Raw genomic sequence first — 17,071 nt, forward strand, 5'->3', positions numbered from 1 at the left:
AGTTCCTGATGACCAGCAGTCGGCTTTAGTTGATGCAGGCTAAGAAAGAGAAGCCAGTTCATAAGGAGTTTGAAGGGGCTCCAGACCTCAAACTCATTGTCAGTTTTTAAGAAAGAGAGAAACAGACAGACACACACACAGGGAGAGGGAAGCAAGTGTGCGTACCCATGCGCACGCACGCAGCTGGTGGTGCTTTTCCTGGGAGTACTGGCTCCAAGTAGTTTTGATCCCTCCCTCTCACCAGGCTCCTTACCCACAAAAAGTCATGTAAAACTTCTGGTCATCCTGCCACATATAAATGTTTAGTGGTGACGCATTAAATCCCACCTTTTCTACAACACCCCAGCCCTCCAGGATCTCCCCTTTCTCTGAACTGCTGTGGCATTTTGTTATTGTGTTGCCCCAAATAGCCCTTGATTTTCTACTCTTGTATTATTTTCTCTTTCATGTGCTTTATTTAGTTTTATCTTCCCAACTAGCCCATGAGCTTAGGGACTGTCTTCTATTAGGTACACAGTAGGTGCTCCATTTGTGTTGATGGCCTGATCTTTCACCACAACAGGCCACCTAACAGTCATTGATTGTCTCAGTCAGTCCTGAGTTCCCTAAGGAGATTAGAGCGCCCTTTGAAACAAGAGAAGGCTCCAACCCAGGCCTACTGACCCTCCCTGCTAGAAGCAGCTCAAGCGACACTGGTTTTCATTGCTTTCTACAAACTGGAGTGGCAGTCCTTCTGAGTGACTCGCTGTCTGGGTCTGGTAGACTAAGAATTGGCAGCCTTTTGTAGCATTTGGCCCTTCCTCACTCTTACCTCTCAGGTCTGGGTCTCAGATTGCAGGGCCAGGGAGCCAGCCTGGGGCTACAGGGGCCATGGCCCCGGGTTAACCAGGAAACCCCACAGGAACCTCTGTGCTTGCCATGAGGACACGTGGAGACAATGAATAATGATGGAGCTTAGTAGGGAGGTGGAAGAGTGGAAACAGGAGCAGGATGTAGAAAAATTGAGACTCAGAGGTTGTAGAATGCGGTGGGGAGGAGGCAAGTGGCATTGTAGGGCTGAAATGAAATAGTCATATACTGCAGGGCAAGGTGAAGAAGCGAAGATCCAATGCCTGCTTAATTTCCCCAAAAATGTGTTTCCCCTCCACCCACACGCACACCCCTACCCCCTCACACACATACACACATGCACCATTGACACCCACACATAGCCCGAGAGCCAGCATGAGAGTATGAACACATCTCACATGCTCTGACCCTTGAGCAAGCAGGGAGGGAGGCCGGTCACCGTGACATTACACAGCGGCCCCAGGTGACCGCCCAGTCAGCAAAGCCCTGGGCCTCTGGGACTTTGCGCTGAGTCACAAACGGTTCCACCCCCGGAACCTCTCAACCTGCCCACCAGGTCCTCCTGCCTAGGCACACGCCCAGTGGGAGGCCCAGTGCTTTTTTCAATTCCTGCAAGTTCACGGGGTCAGGTCCTGGGAGAAGGGCTTTCCAGAATGGCCTCCCTCCTCCCTCCTCCCTCTCCCTTCCAACAGGTTCTTTCCTAATGTACTCAGATAAACTGCCTCCAAAGTGACTTTTCTGTACTGTGGTACCAGAGCCTGGCCCCAGACTCAGTTTTAGAGGGCCTTTAAGCTCCATGAGTGTAATCTTCTACGTATGTACCAAGTAGCTTTTTCTGGAGAAGAATGACCCAAAAAGAACCAGTGCACTAGAATGTACCTGTCTCCAGGCCTGACCTACATTCCTCTTAGGACAAGCTAAACTTATTTGCCTCTCTCATTGCTTTGTGCCTATTTTTAAATTCTAAATTGTTTCCTCACTCCTCCCTAGATGATCCACAGCTTTTTGTCTTATTATTTAGGTATGAGGCAAAAGGTGGTGACATCAGGCATATTCATTCAGGTATTTACAAAGTGCCTGTCCACCAGGCTTGTTTCATGTCCTAGTCCAAGCTCTCTCTCCTGGACTTCTGCAATAACCTCCAGCCTCGTCTTCCTGCCTCTGCTCCTGTCTGCTCTTGTCTGCCTGCAGTCTATTGTCCACGTCACTATTAAAGGGCTCTTCTTAGGGCGTAGGTCAGATGACGTTGCTCTCCTGCTCAGAACTCAGTCTCAGCTTCAGTGTCGTCCCTGCAGAGAGCCTGACTTGACCACCCAGTTTACAGTAGCCACTCAGTGTTTGCTCTTACTTCACCCTGCTGGTTTAATTCTCTGCATAGTCTTTTCACTATCTTATCCTTTTACTGTTTATTTATTTTGTGATTTCTGTCTGCTTTGCTTGCTGCTGTATTCCCAGAACCTGACACATAATAGATGCTCAACAAAAATCACTGATGGATGATCAGTTGGATGAAGGAATGGAGGAATGTATCAATCACAGTAGTTAAATACAATAAAGAGATTAGTGTTTTTAGGATCCACCTAAAGTGGGTGGGGCTGTTTGGATTCTCTGTTGTGAAATTGTCCTGAGGCGATTGATTCCTTGTTATAGCGGATTAAATCAACTACTGTAGGCCCCACCCCTTCCCAAAGACATTAATTCAACAAGGAGCTGATGGAGCATCTATTAAGGCTAGGCCACTGTGGCAGATCCTGGACTAACACCACCTCTCCCTCACCATTCCATCCTGTCCTGTGCTGCATGGAATTTCTTGAGCAAGAGTTTCATGCACAGGGGCCCATGGACCTAGCATGGGGCTGGCACTGGGAAGTGCCCAGCAGGGGAAGAGCTTTCAGGGGATCGGCAGGCCCTGGTCAGGGGACTGGTGGCAGCAGCTCTGAGAATGGGGGCCCTTCCTCCTGAGGCCCGTGTCTGGCAGTATCTTCCCACTCTGAGGACGAGTGGTTGAGTGGGAGGAAGGAGAACATTACCCTCTGGATGCTCCTGCGTCATCTCACCTCTTTTAATCTTCACAGCCACTCTATGGGATATTTTACTGTTTTCTCCATTTTAAATATGAATAATCTGAGATTCAGAGAGCTGAAGTAATGGACTCAGTCAAGGTCCTATGGAAGGTGAGTGTTGAGCCAGAATTAGAGCTCAGGTGCCTGTGGTGACGGAGGCCTGGCACTTTCTGGGCCTCTTCTAAGACAGGAAAAGGAATCCTGACCCAGCCTCTAGGTTTGGAACCTAGGAGTTAATAGAAGGAAAACATTGAAAGTCTTCTAAACTCAATGTTGTGTTTGAAAGGAAGACACTGGAATCATAACCCGAGAAAATGGAGTGGGGACCCAAGAGCTCAGATAAACAGAGCTTGTCCTGGGGAACAGAGTAGAAGTTGTGGCACCCAGGGCAGTTGTAGCCACAGATGGCAGAAGGTCCTACATCAAGGCTGATTGTGTCCCCATTTTCCAGTCCTAGAGGAAGAGAGTCACACAACTTGAGGGTTTTAGAGCCTCTAATTTACAGATGTGGAAACTGAAGCCCAGGAAAGGTAAATGATTTCCCCAGCGTCACATAATTAGTGGCGAAATGAGGTCTAAAACACAGACCCATGAGACACCAAACAGCACTTTTCTCTACTGCTCCCCAAGCCCTGATTGACAGAAAAGAAGTGACAGAAATGCAGGGGGGCGCTGGGAGTAATCCAGACTGCTGAGTTGGAGGGAACTCATTGGGGGTGAGATGGGTGCTGTGCGGTAAGGGCAGAGGAAATGGAAGACTGCCTTGGAGAGAGGGCTTGGAGTAACTCCAGCATCACAGGGGTGGGAAGAACAGAGTGTTCTATGAAACCAGGCATCTCCCAGCAATAAAACCACACCCCACAGTCAGCCCTGAGATTTGGCGGCCTCGCTCCCTCCTGGGCCTCTCTCCCAGGGCCGCTTGGGTGTTCATCTGTATTGTGAGAAGAGTTCCAGGGGAGGAAAGGCAAGAAATTAGGAATGGTGATTCTGACTCTTAAGCAGCCCTCTGGCATGGCCCAGACGGAGGGCGAGGGAAATGGCTGTGGACAGAAGGTAGCTGTGCAGGAACTAGTTCTCTGTGTTCTCATTTATTCCTTCAAAACGAAGATGCTTGATCAAGCCAGGAGCCATTGTCCCCCTCCCCTAGCTTCGGTGGGCTGTCCTCGTGGAGCCCTAGTTACCATGTATCAAATTGCCTTCCCATCAGTTGCTGTCCCAGGAATCTGGGCCCATGACGTTCACCTGTGTCTCAGCAAGTGCGTCACTGGCAGCTGGCCCCCTGATGTGCAAAAGCAGATGCAAACTAATGCTCCCGTCTTAAATCTGGGAGCAGGTTGCCACTGCCACTGAGTACCCCGGCTGGGCCTGGTTGCTAGGGTGATGGGATTGTTTCCATGGCCTCCAGTGACTAAGCCCCAGAGAGACAACAACAGGCTCCTCTTGAGGAAATGAGAGTCATTTTTGCATTATTTTGCTTCCACTGTTGCTGCTCCTGAAAGCCAAGCTCCCTGGGCCCAAGGTGACTGACCCCTGTGGGTGGCGATAACCCCACAGTGTGGGGCTTAGGCCATCTGGCACTGATGTGGCTGGCATGGTTTTGTCTTCCCTCTTAGTCAGGGCAAGCCCAGTTTCCGCTGATCCTCATCTTCTGCTCGTGGCCTCAACTCTCCTCTTCCGTGCTTTCCTTTTCTGACCTCAGGAGCCTTCACTCTCCTCAGCTAGGCCATGTCAGGATGCAAGTTTCTCTTTTCACTATTGCGAGCAGCCTTCCTTTTATTTATTTATTTATTTTTGGTGAGGAAGACTAGCCCTGAGCTAACATCTGCTGCCAATCTTCTTCTTTTTGTTGAGGAAGATTGGCCCTGGGCTAACATCTGTCCACATCTTTCTCTACTTTATATGTGGGACATCTGCCACAGCACGGCTTGATAAGTGGTGTATAGGCCCGCACCTGGACTCCGAACCCATGAACCCCGGGCCCCTGAAGCAGAGCGTGTGAACTTAAGCGCTATACCACCGGCCGGCCCCAGCGGTCTTCCTTTTTTAACCTAAGCCAGTTTCAAGAGTTAAGGTCACCTCTCTGTCAGGGATGACCAGATGGGCCTCCCTCCTCATCCGCTCCTGGGCCGCTTAGGATGGCTGAGGAGCCCTGCTGCCCAGTGCCCTCCTCCCCCAGCGCCTCCTCCCCCAGCTTCAGGCCCGACTTCTCAGGGAGTGCTCTTCCTGCACACTCCATCCACGCCTCTCGTCCGGCGCTGGCCTGTGCCCTTTGCCCACCTGAGCCCATTCACCTACAGACTTGCCAGAGGACTGATCTTTTGTCTTCCTCTGGTCCCAACAACCAAATGATTGTCAAACCCAGACTGTTACAACATAGCTACTGCCCGAGAAAGTACATCTGGCCACCGTAGTACCCCCTCATTCTTCAACATCCTGCTGTTACCCCAGGAGGTGTGAAGGGTGACATCAGAGACCTGTAAAGCCTTCATCCTGCCCATGAAACCCTCCAAGTTCTTTTTTTTTAATTAATTAATTAATTTTTTTTTTTGTGAGGAAGATCAGCCCTGAGCTAACATCTGTTGTCAATCCTCTTTTTGGTGAGGAAGATTGGCCCTGGGCTAACATCCGTGCCCATCTTCCTCTACTTTATATGGGACGCCGCCACAGCATGGCTTGACAAGCAGTGCGTCGGTGCACGTCCGGGATCCGAACCTGCAAACCCTGGGCCGCCAAAGCAGAGCACACGCACCTAACTGCTGCGCCACCAGGCCGGCCCCTCCAAGTTCTGTCCTTTGATCTCTCAGAGTGATAGCCTGGGCTTCCTTGTTCCTACTGCTCTTTTTTGACTGCAAGAATCCACATGGCAGGAGCTTATAGGCAGAAGAACAGAATGAATGGTAGCTCTGGTAGTCACAGGCCATCACAGAGAGTACAGTCATGTGCCACATAATGACATTTCAGTCAACGACAGACTATATGTATGACGGTGGTCCCATAAGATTAGTACCATACAGCCTAGGTGCGTAGTAGGCTATACCATCTAGGTTTAACACTCTGATATTTGCACAACACAATCGCCAAACGATGCATTTCTCAGAACGTATCCCCCTCGTTAAGTGATGACTGACTGTATTTTTATCTGTGCACATGGCGGGTGTACGTTAGATAAATGTATAAGTTGGTATGTTGTAAATCTGTGCACTTTGCAGGGTGGCTCTTTGTAAAGAGTGCACAGAAGCAGTTTGAATGTAAATGTATCTATGGGCATTAGGAGGAGTATGGGATTTTAGGAGATATGCTCTGGCCGGTTCACTGATGCATCATGATTGCATAAGTAAGAAATGTTCCCCACAGTGTCTAAGTGAGCAGGAAATCCTCACTGTAGTTCAGTGATTCAGCTTTTCAAAAGTGATTTCTTGGGAGGCTGATCTGCAGGAGCAAAGGCGGAGAGCATCAAGTGGGAATCAGAGACAAGGGTTGGCCTTGACAGTGGCTTGCTTTCTCTCTGTCTCTCTGTCTCTGTCTCTCTCTGTGTCCCTCTCCACCCTCCCCCAACTCCATCTGAAGTACTCAAGTTCCTGGAGTGCAACCAAGGATCTTAGTTTGGGGCACATCTTGAAATCGACTTTCTGATGTATTTTCTTGGGGTTTCAAGCATGAAACAGCTGGTGTTTTGGTTGGGGTATAGATTTGGCTCCTGTAACAGATCCAAGTTAGCAGCTATTTCTCCCTCCTCACATAAAAGGCTGAGTGGACTGTTGTGGTGGTCCACAACCAGCAGGGACCCACACCTTCTTTCTTGGTGCTCTGCCGTTTTCGGTAAGAACCATCCCTCTCATGATCCAGGGTGGCAGTTCCAGCTCCCACTGCCGTGTCCACAGTCCAGTGAGCAGGAAGGAGGGAAGAGAAAGGCCCACCAGGAGGTTACACACACCACTTCCAGTGGTGTCTTATCAGCCAGGACTTAGTCGTGTGCCACATGGCTCAGCAAAGGAGGCTCAGAAATATGGTTTTGAGCTAAGTGGACACGTGTGCAGCTAAAAAGTCTATTTCTGTGTAAGGAGAGAAGGATGGATTTGGGGAGATAGGACCTTCACTTCTTGCCATTTCCCATCTTCTTGTTTTCACACAGGTACTAATTACTGAGTTTCTGGAAAGTTCTGGCTGGTTACTAACAGCTGGGGACACAGAGTTAAATAAGATAGAGCCTCTGGCTGTAAACTGTTGGGAGTCCAACCTGTCAGGTGTTATTCCGCCTAAAATCAACAGGTTTCCCTTTATTTGCATCCAAATTATTTTTTTTAGCAACTCGTCCAATTTTGCAAGAAAAGAGAGTAATCAATAATCAACAATAAGAATTTTAATCTAAATTTTATCACTAACTTGATAAGCTTAGTTGCTTTTCTCCATTACATTTCTTAGAATCACACACATCACCTAAAATGCAAAAAAAAAAACTTTATTAGGAAACAAGACTGCAAGCCTTGCAATTACGTTACCCAGAGCTAGACTTTACTAGACAGATAGCTCTGTAGTGGGGTGGTGGGGGAGACCACACTTAGAAGAGACTCGAGAGTGGAGAAATGGAGGAGAGAGTCCAGAGGTCATCTCTTTATAGAGACCCTGCCCATTTCCTCCTCTCTGCTTTTGCCATAAAGGCCTAGTGTGTGCTCATCCACCTACATAAATGGTGCTGGTTCTCTAAGGCCCAGCCCCAGGCCCTCCTTTCCCACGGAGCCTTTCATGCTTTTGTATTCTCTTTCCCCCAGACCCACACTGTTGAGCTCTTATGTTGTTTCTTGGTTATGATCCCACCCAGACTATAAGCTTTTTAGGGGCAGGAGCTTCTGTGACAGCAAAGCTGGGCATGTTAAATTCTCAAGTAGGTCACATCAGGCTGACATATTATATACTCCTGAAGCATGGGTGTTTTTGGAGATAAATGTGGACATGGGGTTTGAAGTGGGCAGCTCCCCTTGGCTTGGAGTCCCCTGTGCAGCCTCACAGCGAGCCCAGGGGCCGCAGTGATCCAGCACTGGTCACTTACCATCAGCTTCGATGGGGATGGATTGTCAGGGGCTCCCCAAGCAGTCCAGTCCCCTTATACCAGAAAGTAAAATTCTCTTCTTTTAAAAGCCACTCATAGAATGTAGTGGTTCTGATTCAGAGTCGCAAGTGTGTTAATTTTTCTCAAAAGTAGAAGGAAAAAAAATCAGATTCTTGCCCTCTCCTTGTTAATCTGTTCCAAATGAGAGTTCTGAGGAGGAAAACTCCCAAAACCTACTCACTTAAGCAAATTGGTTTCTGCTGTGGAGTGGGGCTGGGGTGGGGAATGGAGTTAGGAAAATATATGGAACCTGACATAAAAGATTTGGTTTGTGTTTGGAAAAAGATTCAGTTGTTTTCAGTTTTTGAGTTACAGCTTGGGCGTGTTTGAAGAAGCAGAATCGAGCGGCACCTCGACCCACAGCCTTTGTGGGCTTTTCCTTCAGCTCTTCCTGTCTGGGCAGCTCCCCGTTAAAGATGCCTTGTGTGGCAGGCTGGCCGGGAAACCTTCCTTCATAAATAACTCCCCGGGGGAGACAGGAGTGATAACAGACGTTTTAAGTGGGAGCCGAGCTGCCTTAAGCACTTAACAAAGGCTGTGCACACTCTCGGCCCTGGAATTCTCCTTGCCAAGGCAAGTGAGCGTTCTTCAAGTTTTCAATCTGGTTACTCTAATTTTATTATTTCTCTAACCTCTCTAACCAGCAGGGTGATTGAGGCTCAGATTGTGAGTCCCATTTTTATTTTTCACACTCTATTTTTATACTTCAAAGCTGTGTTTATAAACTATACACTCAAAAACGTGGGCTCTGCACCCACAAGACCCAGGAGGCTGTCCAGATGCCAAGTGTTGGGGCTGCGCCCACAGTGCCCCTGCCCCCATCCCTGGCCTTTGGAGGAGGGACCAGTGAGACGGGGACAGCGGTTGCTCTAAGAGACTGGTCCAACCATGAGCGGAATTCTGGCCAAGTATTTTAGATTTGACTCTGAGAAATTGGCAGGAATATTTTTCTGGTGCCTGCCCAAGCGCACAATGAGGAGTCAGAACCCTTAGAAGCAGAAGTGCCAGTCTGAGATAAAAGGTTCATTCATCTCCATATGTACAGTTCTCCTGGCCCCCATCTTCCCTCACCATGCATGGAGGAGGTGTGGGTAGCATGGCACTTAGGTAAAAACAATGCCAGCAAAGCAGGCTCGTGTGCTTCATCCACGCCATTTGCTGGAAATGGTTATCATGGTCACGTTACTGTAGAACTCAGAGAATGGGCATAAGAGATCTTCCTGTGTTCCTCTCCCACCAGTTCCAGCCCCTCCCTCTATCCTCTTGCCTTCTCTTGTTCCCCAAGCTCCTCCCTGCCCTTCCCTTCCTCCCACCAGAACAGATTTAGGAATCTCCTGACGTTTCCACCTTGGCTACAAGCAGCATTGGGTCTTTTTGAACAGACATGCCCATAAATCTTAGATTGTTTTTCATCTTTGAAAAAGCCGCTTCTATCAGCAAGTCATTATTCACATGTAAAGGGCAGGGAAAAGTTCACCAAACTTCAAACCTCAATTTCTTTTCACTCTATTTTACAACATTCACTCCCCAGAAACCACAGAAATGTAAAAAAAATCAGTCCCAATAGTCAAGGTGCCCCGTGACATAACCTGCTAGAATCAAGGTGAGCCACCTGGGGATGGGGTGGGGAGGGGAGAGTGAGGGTAGGTTTGCCTAGATTGGGGCTGGCTGGGTCTAACCCATGGGGGAAAATAATTTCAGTCTCAGAGAACTAAAACTCCACTCTTCTCATTTTATTAGAGTGGTGGATTTGGTGGGTGGGGAGATTTGGGGAGATGGGTGATATTTGTAATGAAAGGCTTAACTTAGCTGTTACTATGAATTGAAAGTAGGGGGTAGAGTATATTATAGCTAATGGGCTAGAATATACTTCACTTCCTTGTTATATTAGCTAAAGGAGAGATGGAGGGAGAGTGAATTTGGAGCAGATGGGAAGAGAGAAAGGAGGAAGGGGGAGCAGGGGCAGAGAAACAGATTCCCAGTCAGGGATCCGGCTTTCTGTCTTTCTGCTTTATCATCCTCAGCATGTTGACTTTGACCTCATACTTGTTCTCATGGTTACAAGATGGCTGTTGCACCTTCAGATATCTCCCCAACATTCTAGGTAGGAAGGAAGGAGCAAGAACATACAATTTTCTTATCACAAGGTTCTTTTTTTTTTTTTTTTTTTTTTTTTTTTTTTTTGTGAGGAGATCAGCCCTGAGCTAACATCCGCCAATCCTCCTCTTTTTTTGCTGAGGAAGACGGCCCTGGGCTAATATCGGTGCCCATCTTCCTCCACTTTATATGGGACGCCGCCACAGCATGGCCCACCAAGCAGTACTTTGGTGCGCGCCCGGGATCCGAACCAGCGAACCCCGGGCCGCCGCAGCGGAGCGCGCGCACCTAACCGCTTGCGCCACCGGGCCGGCCCCTACAAGGTTCTTTTTATTCAGGAGGAAAATATGTCCCCTGAAGCCCCCAGCAGATATGTCTGTGTGTCTCCTTGGCCAGGTCTGGGTATATGACCATCTTAGCAACAAAGGTAGGCTGCGAGAGGAAGAATCACGCAAAGGAGAATGAGACAGGGCTAGGCACATCACCCCCAAAACAAAATTGGACTTCCGTTAGCGAGGAAGAAGGGGCGTGTCTGTTGGGTGGGCTATTAGACGAGGACTTAGTGTGTCTCCAGGAAGTGCCGTGACACATTGAGGGAACAATAAGTAGTCCAGCATGAGGAGTGGAGAATGTGAGTGGGGGTGGGGGAAGGACAAGAACTAAAACTAGAGAGGTGAGGGCCAGGTCTTCAAAGGCCAAGAATGCCCTGCTGATGACTTGGCTGTCTACAGGAGCCTTGCCAGGTTCTAAGGAGGAAATTGAAGAGATGACTGCACATTACCCAGAAGAGGGGAGGGGATGCCAGTGCCCTCTAAAGCAATGGCTTTCACACCTCAGTGGGTACACAGATCACCTGAGGATCTTGTGAAAATGAGCTTCCGATTCAGTAGGTCTAGGGAGGGCCTGAGATTCCGCATTTCTTACAAAGTCCCGGGTGACGGTGATGCAGCTGGTCAAGAGTCCATACGCAGAGTCACAAGATCCTAAAGAACATCTCTTGGGAAATAAATGTCCAAATGTGTTTGTTAAGCATTTTAATGTAACTATTGATAGAACTGAAGTAGGAATTAAGACTCAAATCATTAAAGGGAAAAAGACACTATCTCTTAGATTGAGTTTTTCCCCCCAAATAGGCAAAATCTGATGTCTCTTTTGGGAATCCTGATATCTACATGTAACAAAAAGCCAGACAAACCATAGCTTAAACACAGTGGAAATTTCTCTGTCTCAAGTAAAAGCAGTCCGTAAGGAGGAGTCCCGGCTGATGGGCAGCTCTCAGTCATGGGAGCCCCAGGCTTTTTCTGTCTCTCTGCTTCACTATCCTGGCATGTGGCTTCCATCTTCAAGGTCGCCTCTTGGTCCCAGATGGCTGCTAGAAGCATTAGCTGTGCTGTCCTCACTGCAGATGAGAAGAAAGGAGGACAATCAAGAGCTTGAGCCCTCTCCCTTTTAAAACACTTCTGTGTACCTCTCGTTGGCTACAACTTAGTTATGTGGCCATATTTAGCTGCAGGATGTGCAAAGAAATGTGTTCTTTTGGCCTGGGCACATTACCTAGAGTTCTCTTACTAAGGAAGAGGGGAGCACATCTAGCTATACGTCACTTTGATACAAGAGATGCACGGAAAATGACATGGAATGGTTGAAAATAAAGGGATGAACAAAACTATTCGAGGCAAATGGCAACAGAAAGAAAGCAGAGGTGGCGATAGTAATATTAGGTAAACTAAAATTTCAGACAAAAGGTAGGAAGATAGGAAGGGAAGCATCAGATAATGATAAAAGCTGTGATCCGCAAAGAAGGTGTAACAGGCATAAACCTTTATACATCAGGTAAAATAGCATCAAAATATACCCCCCAAAAAAACGCTATAAGAAATTTTAGAAAAAAATTGTTAAAATTACCACCATAGTAGGATACTTTAACCTACCTTTCTCAGAATTTATAAGGTCAAGCAGACCAAACATAAATAAAGTTGTAAAGGATTTGAAGGTCATATTTAAAAGGTCAAATATGTATAAACCTTGTGTTCTGCAGACAGAACATAAGTATCCATTTCAAGTAGCTATGTAACATTTACAAAAATTGATTATATTTTGGGTCACCAAGAAAATTTCAATTCCATAAAGTAGGCATCATTCTAGGCCACATTCCGACCAAATTGCAAGCAAACTAGAAATTTAAAATAAAAATATAACAACAAAATACCACTTGGATATTTACACATAATTTTCTAGTAAGTTATGGCAATGACAAAACAAAACTTAAAGACTCCTTTGAGGCCCAAACAGATGAAAACACTATCAAGAGCCTCTCCTCAGAGAAAATACTTGCAGTGTATCAGACAATTAAATTTTTATCCATAATATACAGAGAATTCTTTAAAAATCAATAAATGAAGATAATAGAAAAAGAGGCAAAAGATAAAAACCAAGCACTTTGTAGAAGAAAAAATAGCCATGAACAGTACACATATGAAAAAAATGCTCATCCTGACTAATAATAAAGAAATGCCCACTAGAATAACAGTGCCTGTCATTGTCCCCATATCTTACTGGCAGAGAATAAAAAGATTGTTCTCACCCAAGATTGCTAAGGCTGTGAAGGAACAGGCATGATCATAGCTGGTGGGACTGTAAATTGTACATTTTTAGAGGAAGTTTAATGGTATCTATAGAAATTTTAAATGTATATGCCAATTGACCAGTAATTCCACTTTTAGGAATTTATCCTATAGAAATATGTGCACATGTGCAAAGATATATGTACAAGGTTATTCCTTTCAACATTGTTTATAGCAGGAAAAGAAGGAGCAACTTAAATGTCCATCAAAGGATTAGTTAAATAAACTTTGATACATCCACATACCATGCAGCAGTTAAAAATAATGGAGTAAATCTGTATGAACTGACATGCAAAGGTATCCATTATATATCGTTACCTGAAAAAAGCAAGTAGTGGAACAGAATATATGGAATGATCCCATTTTAAGCTATAATAATAATAGTTATTATTATACATAAATACATAATTTTTTAAAGTCTAGAAGGTCATATATTATGAATTACAGTCTCTGGTGCCTGTGGGACCTGGCAAGGAGCATAAATGTGTAAACTGGCTGGGTATGCAATCAGAGTAAATAGTAGGGGCCGAGGTGAACAGAAGAGCTCGTGCTGTCTCAGTTGCAGCCAATTGCTGCGATTTGTAACGTTTCCACATCCCCTGCCTGCACCCGCCCCGAGTCCATGCATCGGACTCAGCAGCAGCAACTCTGTTTCAGCCCCAGTATGACCTCTTGGCCCCTTAGCAAGGGCAGTGGCAGTGGCCCTTGTCAACATCACTTCTGGTCCTCTTCAACAAGTGCTGGGTGAACCTGGAGCTTCTAGTTGAGGGCAGCTTCATTGTCCCTCTGCTCTGAGCATGATGGCATAGGCTCAGTCGTGTCACTCGGAAAGTTACAGTGATGAAAATGGGAGTTGAAGATCTGTTTTAGCATCCTAGAACTTATGGACTGTGTTTTGTTTTGGCTTTACTTGTTCCTTAGTGTTCTGCAAGTTCACTCTCCTCCTCAGAACTTCCAGAATCTTCAGGAAACCCCAGACACAGGCCAAGTTACCCACAATCCCAATGTAACCCTGTGTAGAGTTATTTGTTAGTCTCTATAACTCTTGGCAGGGAGAGGGGCCAATACAGGCTCAGCTGTACTGGAGGAGAACGGCAGGAAATAAACAGCTCAAGGAGGAGAAAACTTGAAGATTGATATACCCCCCAGTTGCTGATTTCTATCCTGCTTAGCAAAATCTCTTTGCTGCTTCACTCCTCGTTTCCAAAAGTGACCTTCAACTTGACTCCCCCCCGACCCTCTCAGTGTAAATATTGGCCTGGTCGTTCAGGCTGCCGTCCAAAGAATGGTTCAAATTCCAGTGTAGGGTTGCCAGATTTAGCAAATAAAAATACAGGGCACCCAGGTAAATTTGAATTTCAGATAAACCATGAATAATTTTTGTCCCAAATATTGTCCCAAATATTGCATGGGGCATACTTATACTAAAAGTTATTTATGGTTTATCTAAAATTCAAATTTAACTGGGGCATCCTCTGTTTAATCCAGCAACTCTTCTCCAGTGGGCTCTTGTGGCTCCCCATCCCAAGGGGACATCTGGAAGTTTAAGGGTAAAGATGAGTAGGGGTGGTGAGGAATAGGTACCCTCTGATAGGCCTTGCCCAGGGCACTAGAAATCACCTCACTGGCAGAACCTACTTAACACCCTCCTTTTTGTGCCTTCTCCCTCCTCTTACTTGCTTCCCGATGTGTGAGCTTGGGCCTCACTTCCTGCCTCTGGGCTTGCTCTCTTTTAGTCTGTGGCTTTCCTCTACCTTCACCTCTCCTCCTCCTTTTTCCTCATTTTGCTCTCACTGGTCCATAACGTATAATTAAAGGTTACATATTTGAGTGTTAGTTGTAATTACTAAATAAAGTTTTATGTTCCTTGCTGTAATTTAAATAGCAGGGGAATGTAACTTTTGTGTGTGTTTCATTTTCCTTTTATTGATAGGTGGCCTTGAGTTCATTTTTAGGTATGTGAATCATTGACCTTCACCTTGAGGGGGAAGAAAGGTCTCCCATGTCCGGAATGAGCTCATATGCCTCTTCCTAAGATGGATGCCAGTGGGGAAGGTGGGAGTGAAATAGATTGAGGTGGGGGGACAAAGGGTGATGCCACTAAGTTGACCCATTCAGGGGAGAAGGAGGCTGAGAAGCCCCCTGTACTGCCCCAAAGCCTAGTCTTTTGGAATTGGGCACAGCTGCCCAGGATGGGGTACACGTCTCTCCTCTCGGTGATCGATCACCTGAATACTTACCCGTGAGAAGCAGCCTCTGTAGACAGTGAAGAACATGGTTTAGGCTAATGACTAGGGCCCCTGTGGCCTTCTGCTTCCATTCTCTGCCTCTCCAGATGGGAGCTGACACTTGAAGGAAACTCCATTCTGGTTCCCTCCCCAAAACAGGTGGGGTCTGGGCAATTCTCTGAGCTCCCATGCAATAGAACCTCTGGTGTCTAGTTGCTGCCCTCAAGGACTCTGATTTCTGTCTTCTCCCCTCTTCTCTCCCTGGTGGTGTTTCTCTATCCCCACTCTCCACCCACCAACAGAGGATTTCTACCCATGACCGAGGAGGTGTTTTCCCATCTGGGAAGGAGACTTTTGAAAGGCAGTGCCATCCTGGACAGAGAATAGTGATCTGGGAATCAGAGAGTTGTCTCTCTCCTGAACTGGTTGCTTCTACTCTCTTGGCTTCAGTTTCATCATCTGTACAATGGGGGCGATCACATATCTCACAGAATAGCTGTATTAAAATATGAATAAAAACAAATGTGAAAAGTAAACAAAGTTCCATCCTCAATTCAAATGCTAAATATTTTTTTAATGCTGGAAAACGAGAAACTTAGTATTTGTTATAGAATCCTTTTCCAGGGGCCGGCCTGGTGGTGCAAGTGATTAAGTGTGTGTGCTCTGCTGCGGTGCCCCGGGGTTCACCGGTTCGGATCCCGGGCGCCACCCGACGCACTGCTTGTCAAGCCATGCTGTGGCGGCGTCCCATATAAAGTGGAGGAAGATGGGCATGGATGTTAGCCCAGGGCCAGTCTTCCTCAGCAAAAAAAGAGGAGGATTGGCAGATGTTAGCTCAGGGCTGATCTTACACACACAAAAAAGAATCCTTTTCTATTCACCAGATTAGAGAACTTCACCACTTTATTTTGGAGGTGTCTTTTAATTCCCTCTATCATAGATTCATGAATATCTGGGTGTTCTTTCCTGTCTCTCTCTTCAGGTAGGGGGGAATTTAAAAGAGGCTGATGGAATAGGTATGTCCCTCTTAACATTTCATCATATGTTTCAGTAGAAAGGAGTTTGACGCTTTCAAAAGTTTGACCTAACAGTTTGACGGAATTGAGATATCTCCTTCACTCTGTAGAGGAGGCGGCCGTGTGAGCTTGAGGGCAACACCTGCCAAATGGCTGTAGCTTCCCAAAGAATTTTGGATTATATCTCTCAACTCTGATGGGAATAAAATAACAAAGCCTCACCCACCCGGAGCCTGTTGCCTTTTGCTGAGCAAAGTTATGTCAGCCGTTCGGTTCAGAGGCTTTACCCCAGCTGGAAACCCGATAATGAGCGAGGCCTAAGAATCTGGGTTTCCCAGAGCGTGTGGGAAACTGAATATTAGAAGCCACAACATTCCGACTCCGACACTTGGACGGAGCTTGTGCATTCCCTTGGTTACGGCCATTTGGGGCTCCGAAAGGCACAGAGATTTAGCCAGAGCCTTGTCTCAGTGGTTGCTGAGGGGCCCAAGCCCCTGGTCACCTTGAAGTTCTGTTCAATCCTCACCTTTGAAGCAGCCCCACAGCAGTGAAAAACAATGCAAATCAGCCACACCCGTGGAAATTCATGTCAGAGAAAGAAGGCGGGAGCAGGATCAAAGCCTGTTGTAACCCAAGAATTCCTCAGCAGCTTGAGTCCCTTAATAATTATGGTTTGGAGATTTGCCAGAAAGCAAAACCACTTAGCATGCCATATTTAACAATGAACAGTTTTCTACGTTCATAATAGTCACTGTGCGGAGCAAATAGGCACCTTGAACAAAGGGTAGGATATTTATATGTGTGCATAAAATAACCTGCGCTACCTTAAACCGAAGCATGTCTGCAGGGAAGAATGTGGCACTTCCCTCTGCACCAGTACCTGTTTTATAAGTAAGCTGGAGAAAGGCTACATACCCTGCCCCCAACCCCACCTCCCTGCATTAAAAAAAAAAAAAAAAAAACCTTTGTTTAACTCAGAATTTTCCAAACTTATTTAATAGCCAAATCTTTTTTTTTCCTCTGTGGTTAGTTTTGGAGTTTTTTCTTTTGTTTCGTTTAAATATCTACTAACATTCTAAAAAGCCAG

At 46.5% G+C, this 17,071-nt stretch overlaps 1 protein-coding gene across 2 annotated transcripts in view; it reads left to right on the top strand.

Moving 5' to 3' along the window:
• Positions 1-17,071, top strand: part of THADA (THADA armadillo repeat containing) — a 312,115-nt gene that overhangs the window by 273,405 nt on the left and 21,639 nt on the right. The window lies entirely within an intron of this gene.

This window comes from Diceros bicornis, chromosome 12, assembly GCF_020826845.1.
Source record: "Diceros bicornis minor isolate mBicDic1 chromosome 12, mDicBic1.mat.cur, whole genome shotgun sequence".
Classification (NCBI taxonomy): Eukaryota; Metazoa; Chordata; class Mammalia; order Perissodactyla; family Rhinocerotidae; genus Diceros; species Diceros bicornis.